This window comes from Mus musculus, chromosome 2 (genome assembly GCF_000001635.26).
Source record: "Mus musculus strain C57BL/6J chromosome 2, GRCm38.p6 C57BL/6J".
NCBI lineage: Eukaryota > Metazoa > Chordata > Mammalia > Rodentia > Muridae > Mus > Mus musculus.
The window spans coordinates 13,826,055-13,847,645 of NC_000068.7; positions in this window are offsets into that span (position 1 = coordinate 13,826,055).

Below are 21,591 nucleotides of genomic sequence, written 5' to 3' on the forward strand. Positions count from 1 at the left end.
TAGTCCCCTATCTGATTTAGGATAGGTAAAGATCCTTTCCCAATCTGTTGGTGGTCTTTTTGTCTTATTGACAGTGTCTTTTGCCTTGCAGAAACTTTGGAGTTTCATTAGGTCCCATTTGTCAATTCTCGATCTTACAGCACAAGCCATTGCTGTTCTGGTCAGGAATTTTTCCCCTGTGCCCATATCTTCAAGGCTTTTCCCCACTTTCTCCTCTATAAGTTTCAGTGTCTCTGGTTTTATGTGAAGTTCCTTGATCCACTTAGATTTGACCTTAGTACAAGGAGATACGTATGGATCGATTCGCATTCTTCTACACGATAACAACCAGTTGTGCCAGCACCAATTGTTGAAAATGCTGTCTTTCTTCCACTGGATGGTTTTAGCTCCCTTGTCGAAGATCAAGTGACCATAGGTGTGTGGGTTCATTTCTGGGTCTTCAATTCTATTCCATTGGTCCACTTGTCTGTCTCTATACCAGTACCATGCAGTTTTTATCACAATTGCTCTGTAGTAAAGCTTTAGGTCAGGCATGGTGATTCCACCAGAGGTTCTTTTATCCTTGAGAAGAGTTTTTGCTATCCTCGGTTTTTTGTTATTCCAGATGAATTTGCAAATTGCTCCTTCTAATTCGTTGAAGAATTGAGTTGGAATTTTAATGGGGATTGCATTGAATCTGTAGATTGCTTTTGGCAAGATAGCCATTTTTACAATGTTGGTCCTGCCAATCCATGAGCATGGGAGATCTTTCCATCTTCTGAGATCTTCTTTAATTTCTTTCTTCAGGGACTTGAAGTTTTTATCATACAGATCTTTCACTTCCTTCGTTAGAGTCACGCCGAGATATTTTATATTATTTGTGGCTATTGAGAAGGGTGTTGTTTCCCTAATTTCTTTCTCAGCCTGTTTATTCTTTGTGTAGAGAAAGGCCATTGACTTGTTTGAGTTTATTTTATATCCAGCTATTTCACCGAAGCTGTTTATCAGGTTTAGGAGTTCTCTGGTAGAATTTTTAGGGTCACTTATATATACTATCATATCATCTGCAAAAAGTGATATTTTGACTTCCTCTTTTCCAATTTGTATCCCCTTGATCTCCTTTTGTTGTCCAATTGCTCTGGCTAATACTTCAAGTACTATGTTGAAAAGGTAGGGAGAAAGTGGGCAGCCTTGTCTAGTCCCTGATTTTAGTGGGATTGCTTCCAGCTTCTCTCCATTTACTTTGATGTTGGCTACTGGTTTGCTGTAGATTGCTTTTATCATGTTTAGGTATGGGCCTTGAATTCCTGATCTTTCCAAAACTTTTATCATGAATGGGTGTTGGATCTTGTCAAATGCTTTTTCTGCATCTAATGAGATGATCATGTGGTTTTTGTCTTTGAGTTTGTTTATATAATGGATTACATTGATGGATTTTCGTATATTAAACCATCCCTGCATCCCTGGAATAAAACCTACTTGGTCAGGATGGATGATTGCTTTAATGTGTTCTTGGATTCGGTTAGCGAGAATTTTATTGAGGATTTTTGCATCGATATTCATAAGAGAAATTGGTCTGAAGTTCTCTATCTTTGTTGGGTCTTTCTGTGGTTTAGATATCAGAGTAATAGTGGCTTCATAGAATGAGTTGGGTAGAGTACCTTCTACTTCTATTTTGTGAAATAGTTTGTGCAGAACTGGAATTAGATCTTCTTTGAAGGTCTGATAGAACTCTGCACTAAACCCATCTGGTCCTGGGCTTTTTTTGGTTGGGAGACTATTAATAACTGCTTCTATTTCTTTAGGTGATATGGGACTGTTTAGATGATCAACTTGATCCTGATTCAACTTTGGTACCTGGTATCTGTCCAGAAATTTGTCCATTTTGTCCAGGTTTTCCAGTTTTGTTGAGTATAGCCTTTTGTAGAAGGATCTGATGGTGTTTTGGATTTCTTCAGGATCTGTTGTTATGTCTCCCTTTTCATTTCTGATTTTGTTAATTAGGATTTTGTCCCTGTGCCCTTTAGTGAGTCTAGCTAAGGGTTTATCTATCTTGTTGATTTTCTCAAAGAACCAACTCCTCGTTTGGTTAATTCTTTGAATAGTTCTTCTTGTTTCCACTTGGTTGATTTCACCCCTGAGTTTGATTATTTCCTGCCGTCTACTCCTCTTGGGTGAATTTGCTTCCTTTTTTCCTAGGGCTTTTAGATGTGTTGTCAAGCTGCTAGTATGTGCTGTCTCCCGTTTCTTCTTGGAGGCACTCAGAGCTATGAGTTTCCCTCTTAGAAATGCTTTCATTGTGTCCCATAGGTTTGGGTACGTTGTGGCTTCATTTTCATTAAACTCTAAAAAGTCTTTAATTTCTTTCTTTATTCCTTCCTTGACCAAGGTATCATTGAGAAGAGTGTTATTCAGTTTCCACGTGAATGTTGGCTTTCCAATATTTATGTTGTTATTGAAGATCAGTCATTGTCCATGGTGGTCTGATAGGATACATGGAACAATTTCAATATTTTTATATCTATTGAGGCCTGTTTTGTGACCAATTATATGGTCAATTTTGGAGAAGGTCCCGTGAGGTGCTGAGAAGAAGGTATATCCTTTTGTTTTAGGATAAAATGTTCTGTAGATATCTGTCAGGTCCATTTGTTTCATAACTTCTGTTAGTTTCACTGTGTCCCTGTTTAGTTTCTGTTTCCACGATCTGTTTTTTGAAGAAAGTGGTGTGTTGAAGTCTCCCACTATTATTGTGTGAGGTGCAATGTATGCTTTGATCTTTACTAAAGTGTCTCTAATGAATGTGGCTGCCCTTGCATTTGGTGCGTAGATATTCAGAATTGAGAGTTCCTCTTGGAGGATTTTACCTTTGATGAGTATGAAGTGTCCCTCCTTGTCATTTTTGATAACTTTGGGTTGGAAGTCGATTTTATCCGATATTAAAATGGCTACTCCAGCTTGTTTCTTCAGACCATTTGCTTGGAAAATTGTTTTCCAGCCTTTCACTCTGAGGTAGTGTCTGTCTTTTTCCCTGAGATGGGTTTCCTGTAAGCAGCAGAATGTTGGGTCCTGTTTGTGTAGCCAGTCTGTTAGTCTATGTCTTTTTATTGGGGAATTGAGTCCATTGATATTAAGAGATATTAAGGAAAAGTAATTGTTGCTTCCTTTTATTTTTGTTGTTAGAGTTGGCATTCTGTTCTTGTGGCTGTCTTCTTTTTGGTTTGTTGAATGATTACTTTCTTGGTTGTTCTAGGGCGTGATTTCCGTCCTTGTATTGCTTCTTTTCAGTTATTATCCTTTGAAGGGCTGGATTCGTGGAAAGATATTGTGTGAATTTGTTTTTGTCATGGAATACTTTGGTTTCTCCATCTATGGTAATTGAGAGTTTGGCCGGGTATAGTAGCCTGGGCTAGCATTTGTGTTCTCTTAGTGTCTGTATAACATCTGTCCAGGCTCTTCTGGCTTTCATAGTCTCTGGTGAAAAATCTGGTGTAATTCTGATAGGCCTTCCTTTATATGTTACTTGACCTTTCTCCCTTACTGCTTTTAATATTCTATCTTTATTTAGTGCATTTGTTGTTCTGATTATTATGTGTCGGGAGGAATTTCTTTTCTGGTCCAGTCTATTTGGAGTTCTGTAGGCTTCTTGTATGATCATGGGCATCTCTTTTTTTATGTTTGGGAAGTTTTCTTCTATTATTTTGTTGAAGATATTAGCTGGCCCTTTAAGTTTAAAATCTTCATTCTCATCAATTCCTATTATCCGTAGGTTTGGTCTTCTCATTGTGTCCTGCATTACCTGGATATTTTGAGTTAGGGTCCTTTTGCATTTTGTATTTTCTTTGACTGTTGTGTCGATGTTCTCTATGGAATCTTCTGCACCTGAGATTCTCTCTTCCATTTCTTGTATTCTGTTGCTGATGCTCGCATCTATGGTTCCAGATCTCTTTCCTAGGGTTTCTATCTCCAGCGTTGCCTCGCTTTGGGTTTTCTTTATTGTGTCTACTTCCCCTTTTAGTTCTAGTATGGTTTTGTTCATTTCCATCACCTGTTTGGATGTGTTTTCCTGTTTTTCTTTAATGATTTCTACCTGTTTGGCTGTGTTTTCCTGCTTTTTTTTAAGGGCCTGTAACTCTTTAGCAGTGCTCTCCTGTAATTCTTTAAGTGACTTATGAAAGTCCTTCTTGATGTCCTCTATCATCATCATGAGAAATGTTTTTAAATCTGGGTCTAGATTTTCGGTTGTGTTGGGGTGCCCAGGACTAGGTGGGGTGGGAGTGCTGCGTTCTGATGATGGTGAGTATTCTTGATTTCTGTTAGTAGGATTCTTACGTTTGCCTTTCACCATCTGGTAATCTCTGAAGCTAGCTGTTTTAGTTGTCACTGTTAAGAGCTTGTTCTTCAGGTGACTCTGTTAGCCTCTATAAGCAGACCTGGAGGGTAGCACTCTCCTTAGTTTCAGTGGGCAGAGTATTCTCTGCAGGCAAGCTCTCTTCTTGCAGGGCAGGTACCCAGATATCTGGTGTTCGAACCAGACTCCTGGCAGAAGTTGTGTTCCACTCACTAGAGGTCTTAGGATCTCCTGTGGAATCCTGTGTGGGCCCTTGTGGGTGTCAGGCGTCTCCACTGGCAAGGTAGCCCGAGGCTCGAGTGGAGTGGAAGGGGTTTGTGCCCCAGATCAAGCCCGGGTAGCCTGCTTCCCTATGTACAGTAGTCTCAGGTTCCGCGCGATTGGATTGGGGCAGGCGTTGTGTTCCACTCACCAGAGGTCTTAGGATCCCGTGGGGAGTCCCGTGTGGGCCCTTGCGGGTGTTGGGCAAGACTCTGCTGGCAAGGTAGCCCGGGGCTCGAGTCGAGCAGAAGGGACTTGTGCCCCAGATCAGGCCTGGGTAGCCTGCTTCCCTATGTACCACAGTCTCAGGTTCCGCGCGATTGGATTGGGGCAGGCGCTGTGTACCACATTTTCTGTATCCATTCCTCTGTTGAGGGACATCTGGGTTCTTTCCAGCTTCTGGCTATTATAAATAAGGCTGCTATGAACATAGTGGAGCATGTGTCCTTCTTACCGGTTGGGGCATCTTCTGGATATAAGCCCAGAAGAGGTATTGCTATATCTTCCGGTAGTACTATGTCCAATTTTCTGAGGAACTGCCAGACTGATTTCCAGAGTGGTTTTACAAGCTTGCAATCCCACCAACAATGGAGGAGCGTTCCTCTTTCTCCACATCCTCGCCACCATCTGCTGTCACCTGAATTTTTCATCTTAGCCATTCTGACTGGTGTGAGGTGGAATCTCAGGGTTGATTTGATTTGCATTTCCCTGGTGATTAAGGATGTTGCACATTTTTTCAGGTGCTTCTCTGCCATTCGGTATTCCTCAGGTGAGAAATCTTTGTTCAGTTCTGAGCCCCATTTTTTAATGGGGTTATTTGATTTTATGGAGTCTACATTCTTGAGTTCTTTATATATATTGGATATTAGTCCCCTGTCTTATTTGGGATAGGTAAAGATCCTTTCCCAATCTGTTGGTGGTCTTTTTGTCTTATTGACGGTGTCTTTTGCTTTGCAGAAGCTTTGCAATTTTATGAGGTCCCATTTATCGATTCTTGATCTTACAGCACAATCCATTGCTGTTCTATTCAGGAATTTTTCTCCTGTACCCATATCTTCGAGGCTTTTCCCTACTTTCTCCCCTATAAGTTTCAGTGTCTCTGGTTTTATGTGGAGTTCCTTAATCCACTTAGATTTGACCTTAGTACAAGGAGATAGTAATGGATCAATTCGCAATCTTCTACATGATAAGTGCCAGTTGTGCCAGCACCATTTGTTGAAGATGCTGTCTTTTTTCCACTGGATGGTTTTAGCTCCCTTGTCAAAGATCAAGTGACCATAGGTGTGTGGGTTCATCTCTGGGTCTTCAATTCTGTTCCATTGGTCTACTTGTCTGTCGCTATACCAGTACCATGCAGTTTTTATCACAATTGCTCTGTACTACAGCTTTAGGTCGGGCATGGTGATTCCACCAGAGGTTCTTTTATCCTTGAGAAGAGTTTTTGCTATCCTAGGTTTTTTGTTATTCCAGATGAATCTGCCGATTGCCCTTTCTAATTCGTTGAAGAATTGAGTTGGAATTTTGATGGGGATTGCATTGAATCTGTAGATTGCTTTTGGCAAGATAGCCATTTTTACTATATTGATCCTGCCGATTCATGAGCATGGGAGATCTTTCCATCTTCTGAGATCTTCTTTAATTTCTTTCTTCAGGGACTTGAAGTTCTTATCATACAGATCTTTCACTTCCTTAGTTAGAGTCACGCCAAGGTATTTTATATTATTTGTGACTATTGAGAAGGGTGTTGTTTCCCTAATTTCTTTCTCAGCCTGTTTGTCCTTTGTGTAGAGAAAGGCCATTGACTTGTTTGAATTAATTTTATATCCAGCTACTTCACTAAGCTGTTTATCAGGCTTAGGAGTTCTCTGGTGGAATTTTTAGGGTCACTTATATATACTATCATATCATCTGCAAAAAGTGATATTTTGACTTCTTCCTTTCCAATTTGTATCCCTTTGATCTTCTTTTGTTGTCGAATTGCTCTGGCTAGGACTTCAAGTACAATGTTGAATAGGTAGGGAGAGAGTGGACAGCCTTGTCTAGTCCCTGATTTTAGTGGGATTGCTTCAAGCTTCTCACCATTTACTTTGATGCTGGCTACTGGTTTGCTGTAGATTGCTTTTATCATGTTTAGGTATGGGCCTTGAATTCCTGATCTTTCCAAGACTTTTATCATGAATGGGTGTTGGATTTGTCAAATGCTTTCTCAGCATCTAACAAGATGATCATGTGGTTTTTGTCTTTGAGTTTGTTTATATACTGGATTACATTGATGGATTTCCGTATATTGAACCATCCCTGCATCCCTGGGATGAAACCTACTTGGTCAGGATGGATGATTGTTTTGATGTGTTCTTGGATTCGGTTAGCAAGAACTTTATTGAGGATTTTTGCATCAATATTCATAAGGGATATTGGTCTGAAGTTCTCTATCTTTGTGGGGTCTTTTTGTGGTTTAGGTATCAGAGTAATTGTGGCTTCATAGAATGAGTTGGGTAGAGTACCTTCTGTTTCTATTTTGTGGAATAGTTTGTGAAGAACTGGAATTAGATCTTCTTTGAAGGTCTGATAGAACTCTGCACTAAACCCATCTGGTCCTGGGCTTTTTTTGGTTGGGAGACTATTAATGACTGCTTCTATTTCTTTGGGGGATATCGGGCTGTTTAGATCATTAACCTGATCTTGATTCAACTTTGGTACCTGGTATCTGTCTAGAAACTTCTCCATTTCATCCAGGTTCTCCAGTTTTGTTGAGTATAGCCTTTTGTAGAAGGATCTGATGGTGTTTTGGATTTCTTCAGGATCTGTTGTTATGTCTCCCTATTCGGTACTTTCTTGACTAATATCCATTCATTAGTGGTTACATACCACGGATGGCCTTTGGGGTCTAAGTTACTTCACTCAGGATGATATTTTCTAGGTCCATCCATTTGCCTGCAAAACTCATGATGTCCTCGGTCTTAATAGCTGAATAGTATTTCATTGTGTAAATGAAGCACATTTTCTGTATCCATTCTTCTGCTGTGGGGCATTTGGGCTGTTTCCAGCTTCTGGCTATCAGAAATGAGGCTGCTATGAACATAGTGGAACAGGGGCCCCTGAGGCATATGGGGGGCATCTTTTGGATATATGTCCAAGAGCTGTATAAATGGATCTTCAGGTAGATTTATTGCCAATTTTCTGAGGAACCTCTAGATTGATTTCCCAAGTGGTTGTACAAGTTTTCAATCCCACCAGCAATGGAGGCATGTTCCTTTTTCTCCACATTCTTGCCAACATGAATTTTTGATCTTAACCATTCTGATTGGTGTAAGGTGAAATCTCAGGGTTGTTTTGATTTACATTTCCCTGGTGACTAAGGACTTTGAACATTTCTTTAAGTGCTTCTTGACCATTTCTGATTCCTCTGTTGTGAATTCTGTGAATTGGGTTCTTTATATACTTCTTTATATGTTTTGGATTTTAGCCTTCTACCAGATGTGGGGTTAGTGAAGATTTTTTTCCCAATAATTAGGCTGTCTATTTGTCCTACTGACTATGTCCAGAAAGGACAACTCTTATGTTAGTGAAACTTTTAGTCCTAAAAAAGAAATGAAAGTGCACTCACTGTAGTCTGGAGGGGAAAAAAATCATCCAGATAAACCATTGCTAGACCACTTATTTCAAACTTTATAGGTAAATGCAAATCACTCAAAACCATCTAAGAGCATGTCTAAGAAAGAGTGACATTTGGAAAGTCCATAGATGGCCACCTAACTAGGATTAACCTTCATTTCTAAGGTAAGCAGTGAGGCGGGAGGTGGAGAAGTCTGAGAAAGCTTTCCTTCCCATTACCCATCAGAAACTCATTACATATTGAACACAGCCAGAATCAGTCTGTCCTGGATGTGCTGTGGGTGTTTTCTGAAATCGGCCTGGGTTGATCATTATCTTTATAGAAACTGATTCAAGGGCTTTGGGAGAGAGTTATCATTCAGGTCACTTTGTAGCCCACAAAGATACAAAATGTAGTCAAAGGATTCTGGATGTCTGCATTGCTCAATGCTACTGAGTCAACTTGACTTTGATTGAGCCCAAGGACCATTTAGAAATCAAGCCTCTGGGCACTGTCACAGCCCAAAGCCTCAAAGAACCTGTCTGGGACAGGGATGAAACTGAAGGATGTCAAGAACAGGATAAGCAGTCCTAAAATATTGCATAAGAAGTTTGATGAGTCTAAGTGTGATTTTCCTACCTTTTCCAAAGAAAGAGTAGAGCTGTCTATAGTTTTAAAATAAATATAAACCACAGAAGAGCCCTTCTAAAAAAAAAAACCAAATTATAGAAAAATATAAACAGGGGATAATACTATTAACTATGAGACCAGATTGATCTAGAGATAACATGTTCACACACTACCTTTATTATCTCCTTCCCAGACCTTATTCTCTCCATCACATCATCTCCCTCTAGATAGCTTTACCTATTAGTATTAATTAAATGTGAATGTTAACATGTAGGAAGATTTATAACTTCCTTGGTCTGACAGCTGTGCAGTAGCTAAAATACATCAAAGAGGATGAATGGCCCTGTCTGCCACACATGAATTATGACCCACTTCTCCAAATTGGCCAGAGCATTTTTAAAAGTATTTTGGGGAGCTTGCCAAACAAGCCTTTCTAACCCCATCTCCTTGCTCCTCTCTAAGCACTACCACCATCATAAATGGACCAAGTCTACACGAGACTGTGGGGAAAATCAGGGCTCAAGTTTAAAAGTGGGTGGGGGCAATCAAGGAGGTGGGGCTGGAAGATCACAAGTTCAAGGTCAGTCTGAATGACATAGTGAATTCAAGGTCAGGTTGGGCTATTTAGTGAGATCTCAGTACGATAAAAAAGGTTTAAAAACTAATGACTGATCTAGTGGTATTTTGACCTCAAATTTAATCTGTTTGGAGCATGATTAATTTGAGTGTGTAAAACAGTACATTTTTCATATACTTTGCTTCTATAGATTTAGGATGGGACAGAAGCTAAATTCCTGTCGTATTTTCAGGTGTAAAAGCACCTGACAAAAAGGGTGGATGTCAAAATCTCTCTGAAATGTCAGAACAGAAACTGGCAATTGCATATAGACATGACACTACAGGTAGTGTTCAAACCTGACTCTTTAAAACTTTAAAAATTTAGCCCATATTATGATGTTTGAAAATCACCCAAAGGTTTCAACTCTAGTTTTGGGGGGATGTTGATCAGTAGCAATATTCTTGACTAACAAGCCCAAGGCCCCAGATTCAATCCCCACTACAACAAATAAACTATGCTGGATTGACTATGTATTCAGCTTACAATTATAATCAGAGTGACCTCATTAACACACCTCTTATTACTTAATGATTTACAGAGAAAAGAATGACCTAAAGAACACACTTTCACATCGGTAAAAAATAGATATAGAAGAGGAGCTGGTAGAAAGATTACATTGTTGGAAATGTTTTAAATATTCATTTACTTTATGTAAGTACACTGTCACTGTCTTCAGACACATTAGAAGAGGGCATTGGATCCCATTATAGATGGTTGTGAGTAACCATGTGGTGGCTGGGAATTGAACTCAGGACCTCTAGAAGAGCTGACAGTGCTCTTAACCAAGGAGCCATCTCTCCAGCCCCCACTTTTAATGATTGATTGATTGATTGATTGATTTTATGTATATGAGTACACCACTGCTCTCTTCAGACACACCAGAAGAGGGCATCAGACCCCATTGCAGATTGTTGTGAGCCACCATATGGTTGCTGGAAATTCAACTCACGACCTCTGGAAGAGCATTCACTGCTTTTAACCACAATGAGCCATCTCTCCAGCCCTGAAAATGGTAAACATGAGAGACTTGGGCCCCAGCACATCCTGTTTCTCACATCTAGCTGTTGTGGCTCCAGGTAGTTTCAACACTTACCGTTACCTCCATGCTAACCACGTACATACATATTTTCTTGTTTATTTTTATCTGTTTATTTGTTCTTAGTAAAGCATAAACTTCATAAGAACAGAATCTTGGCTTATTCTCTGCTGTTATCCTCAGCACCATAAACAATAGAATGCAAGGGGGGGGGGGACAAGAAGGGGAAGGGGTAAGAGGAGGGAGGAAGGAGAAAGGGAAGAAGTATGCTTTCTTTATCTTCTGTACATCATAAGACCAGATTCTTACAATTAGCATGTGATGGATTTTGAACATTGTATGTACCCCCAAAGGCCTCAATGATGATAACATCACATGTGTGCTGTGGGACTGTGAAAGGCTGCCTGGTTTCTGGTTAATCTAAGTTTAAAACCCCAGTGACCCCACAGGGGGTAATCCTGCAAGGGACTGTTGGCGTTTTGCCATGCTCCTAGACACCAGGTACCTGACACAAGGCCACAGGAGGTCTGTGGCCATCAGTCATATAAGGGCAATGCCCCAAGCCCCTCCACAGGTAGAAAATGTGACCTCAGGTCACATAGCCTCAAGACAGATCTCCATTTTAATGAGTTACCTAAAGACCTGAAGGACTTAGCCAACTAAGCTCTCCTTCCCAGACACTTCTCCCTGAAAAGGGTACTTAGCCTCAGGCCTGCCCTGAGAAAGAGGGGTACGGTTTTTACTCATTACCTTCTCGGCATGACAATAAGTACTTTCAAACCATCTCTTCTCATCGGGATCCACCATGGGGAGCAATGGAACAGACGTTCTTCTAAAGAGCCAGCGCCTGGTCTCCTGCAGAAAGCCTCTCAGTGCTCCCAGCCACGGTCTCCACCCAGCAAAAGCCTCCAGCCAAACAAGTCAAGGGCTCTCTCCTCCCTGCGGGACCCATCTGAAGCTCTCCTCCTCTCTTTCCCATTCGGCCCCAGGCTAAATTCAGCCTCCAGGCCCCCCATCCAGCAGTTTCTGGAGTTCCCAAGAGTCTGAGAACCAGACGGTCCTGGCCTCGCTGCAAGCCTGGGGACCCCCAATCCCACTTGGACAGTCTCCGGGGACCTCAGACTGCATCCTCCATCCCTGGAGAGGGATCCCATGGCTTCTCATTGCCTGACACCCACCCACCACCGCGGGCATGGGGAAAGCACAGTCAAAGCTTCCAATGTCCCACCTCACCGAGAAGCCCCAAGTGAATGCAGGTAACCCACAGATAGCCTCTGGGTTTGTGCAGCATCTTAAGAAAGAACAATAATTTTGTAAAGAAGTGAAAAGACAAAAAAGGCTTTGGGCTTTGGGGGTCAGCACAGCACACCATGGAAGGGAAAATACATAAGAAAAGTTAATGGAGACATGGTGCTTTTGAAAGACTGGTACCACTGCCCTGGCTCCATCTCCTGCTCTGATCGTCATAAATCACCCTCTCTGGTAGGTGAGTGGCACCACTGGCACCTCAAGTGTCTTCCAATGCTTGTGTGCTGAAGGCTTGCTTTCCAGTCTGCAACAATGGGAAGAAGTGAGATCATTGAGGATGTGAACTTGAAGGGAATACTATGACCTTAGTCACTCTTCCTCCTCATCTTCTTCCCTCCTCCTCCTCATTTTCTTCTTTTCCTCCCCTGTCTCAGGTACCATGAGGTGAACACCTTCCTCTTGCTAGCTAATATCCATTACCAAACAACCACAGACTGAAACTTTTGAAACCATGAGTCAAAATAAACCTTTCTTTCTTGTAAGCTGATTGCCTCAAGTATTTTGTCACAGTGATGGAAATCTCTGTCGTAGTACAATACAAGATGGCACAGACCTTTTCTTGTGTATGCTTCTCCTCAGTTCAAATAATCCATGTGCAAGACTGGCATAGTTATAGACATATCCAACCCATAGCCTTCAGGTCTGTCTTAGGGTTTTACTGCTGTGAAGAAACATCCTGACCAAGGCAACTCTTATAAGGACAACATTTCATTGGAGCTGGCTTACAGGTTCAGAGGTTCAGTCCATTATTGTGAGAACATGGCAAAGTCCAGGCAGGCATTGTTCAGGTGGAGCTGAGAGTTCTACATCTTCATCTAAAAGATGCTAGCAGAATACTCACTTCCAGGCACCTAGAACTAGGGAGTTTAAGCCCACACCCACAGTGACACACCTACTCCAACAAGGCCACACCTCCTAATAGTGCCAGTCCCTGGCCCAAGCATATATAAACCATCGCAAGGTCCATGCAAGTGCATATGACTGAAGACAGCTATGAAAAAAGGGGGTGGCTTTTGTTTTGTTTTAAGAGAAAAGCAAAAACTTTTTTAAAACTCAGAATTTTGTGATTATTATTATTATTATTATTATTATTATTATTATTTTGTATCTTGGGTGAGTAGTCCTTAAATGTGAACTTTGTAGATGACTGCATTGTGTGACAGTGTTCAAAGTTTGGACTACTTACTAGAGTGTCACACTACATTCCAAATAGGGAGTAGAGGTGGAGAAAGAGAGTACAGCACATGAGAACTTCCCTAGGGGAGAAACAATGGCATCTATTATTCAGCCCAGGTTGTGAAGTCTATGTGCTCTCCTCTTCTATTGTTTTAAACCTTCTGTGACTGTTGACTCTGGACACCTGGGCTATGTTAGTGGCACTCTGGAGACTTTAGATATGAGCAGCCATAGGAAGTGCAGCTGTCCCTTGGCCTCCAGGCTTAGATGCTGAAGTGCCTTTGAGATACATTCTATAAATGGAGCATGGTGCTTGGGAGTTCTACAAGCAGGAGGTAAGCATGCTTCAGCCACTGTTAACTCTGCACAGACAAAACCAAGTCTCATGTGCCCAAAGGGAGCAGAAGAAAGCCAGATCCTGCCGCCATACTGCTCCTGATTTTGGAAGGCATGGTTTGAATGTAAAATGTTTGCCCGCAGGCTGATGTGTTTGAACACTGGCTCCCTGGATGGTTGCTCTGTTTGGAGGTAGAAGCTTGAGGAAACGAAACCTCACAGAAGGAACTTAGATGCTGGGTGGTAGGACTAGATTATAGATTATAGGCCCATTTGCCTCTGGCCTATGCTTCTGTGCTCTGAGCTTCTATGCCTCTAAGTTTCTGAGACTGTTTGATGGGATCAAGTTGTACCCCAGGAGTTGGTCCTGCTCTGAGATGGCAAACTAATCCTCTCTGAAGCCATTAGTGACAGCAAAACCTTCCTCTTTAAAATTATGTTTTTTGGCTACTTGGTCACAGTGAGGAAGAAGGCAACTAATACAGGAAAGCAGATATGCTGCGAAAGGAGGAGGCAGGGGGAAGGCAGATATGCTGAGACAGGGGGAGGCAGGGGGAGAGCAGATATGCTGAGACAGGGGGAGGCAGGGGGAGAGCAGATACGCTGAGACAGGGGGAGAGCAGATATGCTGAGACAGGGGGAGGTGGGGGGGGAGCAGATATGCTAAGACAGGGGGAGGCAGGGGGAGAGCAGATATGCTGAGACAGGGGGAGGCAGGGGGAGAGCAGATATGCTGAGACAGGGGGAGGCGGGGGAGAGCAGATATGCTGAGACGGGGGAGGCAGGGGGAGAGCAGATATGCTGAGACAGGGGGAGGCAGGGGGAGAGCAGATATGCTGAGACAGGGGGAGGCAGGGGGAGAGCAGATATGCTGAGACAGGGGGAGGCAGGGGGAGGATGGGTAGGTGGGCTGGTTAGAGGTCCACAGCAGACTCAGGACAAGAACAAGGTCAGTGAAGTACTTTCTTCAGTCATGCAAATTTCAGAGTGCTTCAAAACACTTGGCAATTCAGGAAATAAACTTTTCACACAGCATTTTAATAAATTAAAATGAATGCAGAGCAACCATCATGAACAAATATCCAATTTTAAAACAAAGGCAGAACCGTTGCAAATGATTTGTTTTTCCTTTTGCCTCAAGCTTCAACCTGGCTCCTCACCGCCCTGTGACTGATTCCAACTTTATCTAAATTGTTGATGTTTCCTTTACTGTGGATATTTTTGCATTAATGTTGATACTTGAAAATAGGTCTCAGGAGACAGCATAGTTGACAACATGCTTGCCACATGAATACAAAGACCTGAGTTCATTTGATATCATCCACAAAAAATGTGGACGTACTAGCATGCACCTAGAATCTCGGTACTAGGGAGGTGGAGGCAGGATAATTACTAGGGCTCATTGGCCAGTCAGTCAAATCAGTGAGCTGCAGACTCAGTGACAGACCCTGTCTCAAAAGATAAGGTCTGGTTTGACTGGAGAAAACACCTGATTTTGGTTTCTGATCTAAACACACACACACACACACACACACACGAATATTGTATTTGTCATACTTCATCAAAATAAGAGAACCAATAGGAAATATGCTGGCATGATGTATATAAAAGAGATTTATTATAAAGCATTAGCTCATGTGATTATAGTGATGGGAAATACTGTGATATGCTTTCTGCATCTAGAAATGCAAAGAAGCTAATGTCTTCGATGTTTCCAATTGCTGTGATAAAATACCCGACAAGATCGACTTAATGAGAGAAAGGGTTTGTTCTGCCCCACAGTTCTGAAGGGGCACAGTCTATCATGGAGGGGAAGACATGGTGGCAGGAACAGGAAGTGGATGAGTTATGATGCATTCATACTCAAGAAATAAATCGTGAACCGGAAGTAGAGCTGAGTTATAAAGCCTGACCACACACACACACCACCAACACCACCACCCACACACCTCCATACATACCACACACAGTGACCCACTTCCTCCAACAGGGATCCATCTCCTAATTGTTCTGCCACCTTCCCAAACAGAATCTTCAACTTAGAATCTACCAAGTGTTCAAATGATTGAGATGATGATGGGAAGATTCACATTTAGACCACAAAATCGTCGACAAATCTGACAGCCACAGAACTAATGGTGTATCTTATAGCCTGAATCTGAGAAAGGGGATGCATTCCATATTTTTATATTCTATCCTGGCCTTCAATACTGTTGATAATGCCTGCGGTGCTGTGATATAGCTCAGTTGGCTAGTTACAAGCTTACTGTGTGCAAGGCTGTGGGTTCAATGTTCAGTCCTGCAATAAACAGAAAAACAAATGATGCCTATACACACTGAGAAGGACCATCTGTTTTATTCACTACCTTGTAGCACTCCTTCAGACACACCCAGAAATAGCATCTGGTAGTTTTCTGGTTTTTGTAAACATGGTGCAAACTAGAGTCACCTAGGAAGAGAGAACCTCACTTGAGTAATTGCCTTCATCAGATTTACTTGTGGACATGTCTATAAGGCACTTTCTTGATTGCCAAAATTCTTCAACTTTACGTGGAAGGGAATATGAGGATGAATTCCAGTGGCCTTTCTCCTGAAATCCTTCAAGTTTTCTAGATTCTATCCAATGATTTTCACTGTATTTTCAAACAGCATTATGTATATTAGAGAAAAGGGTGATTCTATTTGAAAGAAAAACAAAATCTTTGTGTTTTAGATACTTTGAAATGTCCACCGCACCACAGTTGTTGCAAATTAGCCAATGGGCAGAAGGCCGCTGTACCACCACCAATGACTGTCTTCTTTTAATTATCCCTATATCCCTTCAATAAAGAGAGATGGAGCCATTGTTAGGAGAAATCAAAAACAAGATCGATAAATGTCATGTACAATAAAAGCAAAATAAGCCCATGAGCAGGCTTTAAATCACCAAGAACAAGATGCCTGTGCTCTTAAGTAAGAAGAAAGGCTGAGGAAAGGAAAAGGACATCTAATGGGTGGACTAGAAGTTGAAGTGTCAATAGGTGACCATCATCCCTAAGGAGAAGTATCCACCCTCATCATGGATAGTGACCAACCCCAAGGGAGAAAATTCAACCTTCTGCATGAATAGTGCCAATCCCAGGGAGGGAGAGGGGACCATCTTCAGCATGGAAGGTATCCAATCCTAATCTGATAGAATCTATCTTCAGCATAGTTGGTATCCAGTTCCAAGGCAGAGTTCACCTTCATCATAAGTCAAATGGAATGGGAGAAGTCTACTGTCAAAACTTGTAAAACTTCTTGCCAGGGAGAGTAAAGATGCTAAGACCTCAAGAAAGTGTTTGCTGTCAGCATGGATGATACATAGTCTCAAGGGGGAAAGGTCCAACCTCAGCATAAACAGTACCCAATCCCAAGTCTACCCTCTTCATGATGGATGGTGCCCATTGCCCACAAGAAGAAATTGGGAAGTGTCTTTGCAGGCTTCAGATCCTCTGCAAAATTTCAGATCAGCATATATATTTAAAGATAAGGAAGTCTTTGTGATTCTAAAAGCTATAATTTACATAAAGATGAAATAATGGATTTTTATGCATTCAATGCCACCTTAGAAAATTAGGGCAAGTCTTCATACTTCAGGAACCTGTTAGATGTTGTATGGAAATGGAACAGGATAGGGACACCCAGGCAAAAGAGAAGGGCCAGACCTCAGTAGTTGGATCTATCCTGAGGTATAAACAAAGCATACTAGCAACAAGGAGTGGGATTCTAAAGCACCAAGCTAGGAAATCGTGTGTTTCTGTGCTCTTTAGGACACCACAGAAACAATGGTGGCTAGTTGACTCCTGTGCCATGTTCTCTTAAGAAATTACAATTACAAAACATTATTTCTACAATGAAATCGCGTCATATAGACAAGAACAGCCAGCAGTGAAAATCTTAATCTTGTATTTCTACGTGAGCTTTGAGAGTTTGGAAACAGTAGAAACCAGGTGACAGTAACTGAGGCTGAGTGATTGATAGAGAAGAGAAAATTATTCAGATCATGGTTTGGAATTAGAACACAGGATGCCTGGGTAAGGTTTGAAAAGTGGGTTGAGAACGTTTAAGAAAGAATTCCAAGGGAAAGAAAAGCCCAGGATGCAGACTTAAGTAGGACACAGTGAAGAGCAGGAGCACATTATAAGGAAAATGATGGAAAGGAGAATAGAAAAAAATGACAAATGGCAACAAAATGTGTAAAAGGACCAACAGTGCTGAAGGGAAATGTAAGAAGGGTCACTTGGAGCTATGGTTTGAAAGTCAACTGAACATTAAGAGGGACCTTTAACTGGCAATGTCATGAGCAAACTGCCCTCATCAGTGGATGAAGACCGTTATAGTAGGAATGGTTTAGCTAGCCTGGAAATGGGAGACTGGCAAAGGGATAATGTTACTCATTTTTCTGTTTTGTTCACTTTTTTGCTCTTGTTTGCCCTTCCATAATGACAAAGCACAAAGAAGAGCCTTTTGACATACCAGTGGGACACTCTCAGACTCCAGAGCCTTCTAAACCACCAGCCAAATAAGCACTCATTCTCTATAAATTACCCAACCCCATGTATTGTTTTATACCAGCACAAAATTGATTAAGATAGTAGCATATATCTGCAATAAAAGTCTCCAAAGAAGAAAATCAAGGCAGAGACAGCAACTCTAAACTGAAAATATTCCTGGTATACAGAAGATCTGAGTCTATGTTTCCAGAACACAGAAGATGCCTTTGAAAATCAGGCAAGAGTAGTCAAAATTAAGTGTTTTAACAAATTTGTTGAACATAGGGAAAAGAGAAAAATGAAAGAAAAATTTTCAACTAAAGCAAAAGAAAATAAAATAGGAAAAGATTTCTCAGTAACATTCACCATAATGTAACTGAGGAACGTGGTAATATTGAGACTTACAAAATGCAGGCAAAGGTTTTGTACCTAGACAAACAGACATTGGGTTTAAAGTTATATACAATTAAGTTAAAGTTTTTAAATAATTTGAAACTATTAAACTAACATTGTTGGGAATGTACATATGAACTATGAATACAACAAAAAAAGGTCATTGAGTACATACAAGTTCCAACGGCATTCATTAACCAACGTAAGAGTGAACACCCACACTGCCCAGGTTATAGAGCATAATAGCATTTTGCATTAATAAAAAAATTCTCTGTTCCCTACATTCAATTCTCCAGTTTCATACCCAGCAGAACACCTATGGCAGCCTTTCCTGTCCTCTGTTCCCATCTTTTGTGGATCCCATAGACCTTTCCCTTTCCTTTTTTTTTTCAATTTTTTATTAGATATTTTCTTCATTTACATTTCAAATGCTATCCCGACAGTCCCCGATACCCTACCCCCACCCTGTTTCCCTACCCACCCACTCCCATTTCTTGGCCCTGGCCTTCGCCTGTACTAGGGCATATAAAGTTTACAAGACCAAGGGGTCTCTCTTCCCAATGATGGCCGACTAGGCCATTTTCTGCTACATATGCAGCTAGAGACACGAGCTCTGGCGGTACTGGTTAGTTCATATTGTTGTTCTACCTATCTGGTTGCAGACACTTTCAGCTCCTTGGGTGCTTTCTCTAGCTTCTCCATTGGGGGCCCTGTGGAGGGCCAATAGATGACTGTGAGCATACACTTCTGCATTTGCCAGGAACTGGCATAACCTCACAAGTGACAGCTATATCAGGGTCCTTTCAGCAAAATCTTGCTGGCATGTGCAATAGTGTCTGAGTTTGGTGGCTGATTATGGGATAGATCCCTGGGTGGGGTAGTCTCTGGATGGTTCATCCCTTCATCTTAGCTCCAAACTTTGTCTCTGTAACTCCTTCCATGGGTATTTTGTTCCCTATTCTAAGGAGGAATGAAGTATCAACACATTGGTCTTCCTTCTTCGTGATTTTCTTGTGTTTTGCAAATTGTATCTTGGGTATTCTAAGTTTCTGGGCTAATATCCACTTATCAGTGAGTACATATCATGTGAGTTCTTTTGTGATTGGGTTACCTTACTCAGGATGATGCCCTCCAGATCCATCCATTTGCCCAAGAATTTCATAAATTTATTGTTTTTAATAGCTGAGTAGTACTCTATTGTGTAAATATACCACATTTTCTGTATCCATTCCTCTGTTGAGGGACATCTGGGTTCTTTCCAGCTTCTGGCTATTATAAATAAGGCTGCTATAAACACAGAGGAGCATGTGTCCTTATTGCCAGTTGGAACATCTTCTGGGTATGTGCCCAGGAGAGGAATTGCTGGATCTTCGGGTAATACCATGTCCAATTTTCTGAGGAACTGCCAGACTGATTTCCAGAGTGGTTGTACAAGCTTGCAATCCCATCAGCAATGGAGGAGTGTTCCTCTTTCTCCACATCCTCAACAGGATCTGCTGTCACCTGAATTTTTTATCTTAGCCATTCTGACTGGTGTAAGGTGGAATCTCAGGGTTGTTTTGATTTACATTTCCCTGATAATTAAGGATATTAAACATTTTTTCAAGTGCTTCTCAGCCCTTTCGTATTCCTCAGTTGAGAATTCCTTGTTTAGCTCTGTACCTCATTTTTTAATGGGGTTATTTGAATTTCTGGAGTTCAGCGTCTTGAGCTCTTTGTATATATTGGATATTAGTACCCTATCAGATTTAGGATTGGTAAAAATCCTTTCCCAATCTTTTGGTAGCCTTTTTGTCTTATTGACAGTATTTTTTGCCTTACAGAAACTTTGCAATTTTATGAGGTCCCATTTGTCGATTCTTGATCTTACAGCACAAGCCATTGCTGTTCTATTCAGGAATTTTTCCCCTGTACCCATATCTTCAAGGTTTTTCCCCACTTTCTCCTCTATAAAATTCGGTGTCTCTAGTTTTATGTGGAGGTCTCTGATCCACTTAGACTAGACTTGAACTTTGTTCAAGGAGATAAGAATGGATCAATTCGTATTCTTCTACATGATAACACACACACACAATGTTTCACATGCACACACAGGCACCATCACCATTATCACCTTTATGACCACCACCAACAAAATAACAGGAATCAACCATTGTTAGTGATTGATATCTCTCAATATCAATGGTCTTAATTCCCCATTAAAAAGACACAGACAAACAGAATGGATGCAAAAACAGGATTGTTTTCCTTTTCTTGGATTCAAGAAACACATCTCAACATTTAAGATATATATTAATTTAGGGTAAAAGCATGGAAAAAGATTTTAAGAAAATGCACCCAAGAAGCAAGGTCCTGTAGCCATGTTAACATCTAAAAACCAAAGTACTTCAAACCAAAACTAATCAGAAGAAATGGGAGAGGACAGTACATATTCATCAAAAGAAAAATCTACCAAGATGACATTTCAATTCTTAACATCTATGCCCCAAACACAAGAGCACACACATTAGTAAAAGAAACACTACTATAGCTTAAATCACATGCTGACCCTAGCACACTAGTAGAGAACTTTAATTCTCCAGTCTCACCAACAGATGGGTTATCTAGACAAAAATAAACAGAGAAATTCTAGGGCTAACAATGTACAAAACCAAATGTACCTAACAAATATTTATACATTTTACTCAAACACATGAACACACACACACAATGCATGCGTGCAAACACACATTTTTCTCCATTCCTCATAGAACTTTCTCCAAAATTGACTATAACTTAAACACAAGGCAAGTCTCAACAGATTGCAAGAGAATTGCAGTAACAGCCTACATTCTATCTGAGGACCATGGGTTAAAGCTTAATATTAGAAACAACAGAAAGTTTACAAACAACTGAATGAAAAAAAATGGGTAAAGACAGAAATAAAGAAAGAAATGAAAGACTTTCAAGACTTAGATGAAAACAAATATACACCCTACTCAAACATATAAGACACAATGAAAGCAGTTCTAAGAGGCAACTTCATAGTGCTCAGTGAGTACATTAAAAAACAACTGGACACATATTATACTAGAAATTGAATAGCATATCCAAAAGCTCTAGGATACAAAGAAAAAATAAAATCCAAAATGAGTAAATGTCAAGGAATAATAAAACTGGGGACTGAAATCAATAAAATGAAACAAAGAGAACAATAAAAATCAATGAAACAAAGAGTTGGTTCTTTGAGAAAACAAATAGGATTAATAAACTCTTTCCAAATTAATTAAAAGGTAGAGAGTGAATATACAAATGGACAAAATCAGAAATAAAGAGGGGGCATAACAGACACTGAGGAAATGCAGAAAATTATAAGGACATTTCTTAAAAACTTGTCTCCACAAGATTGAAACATTG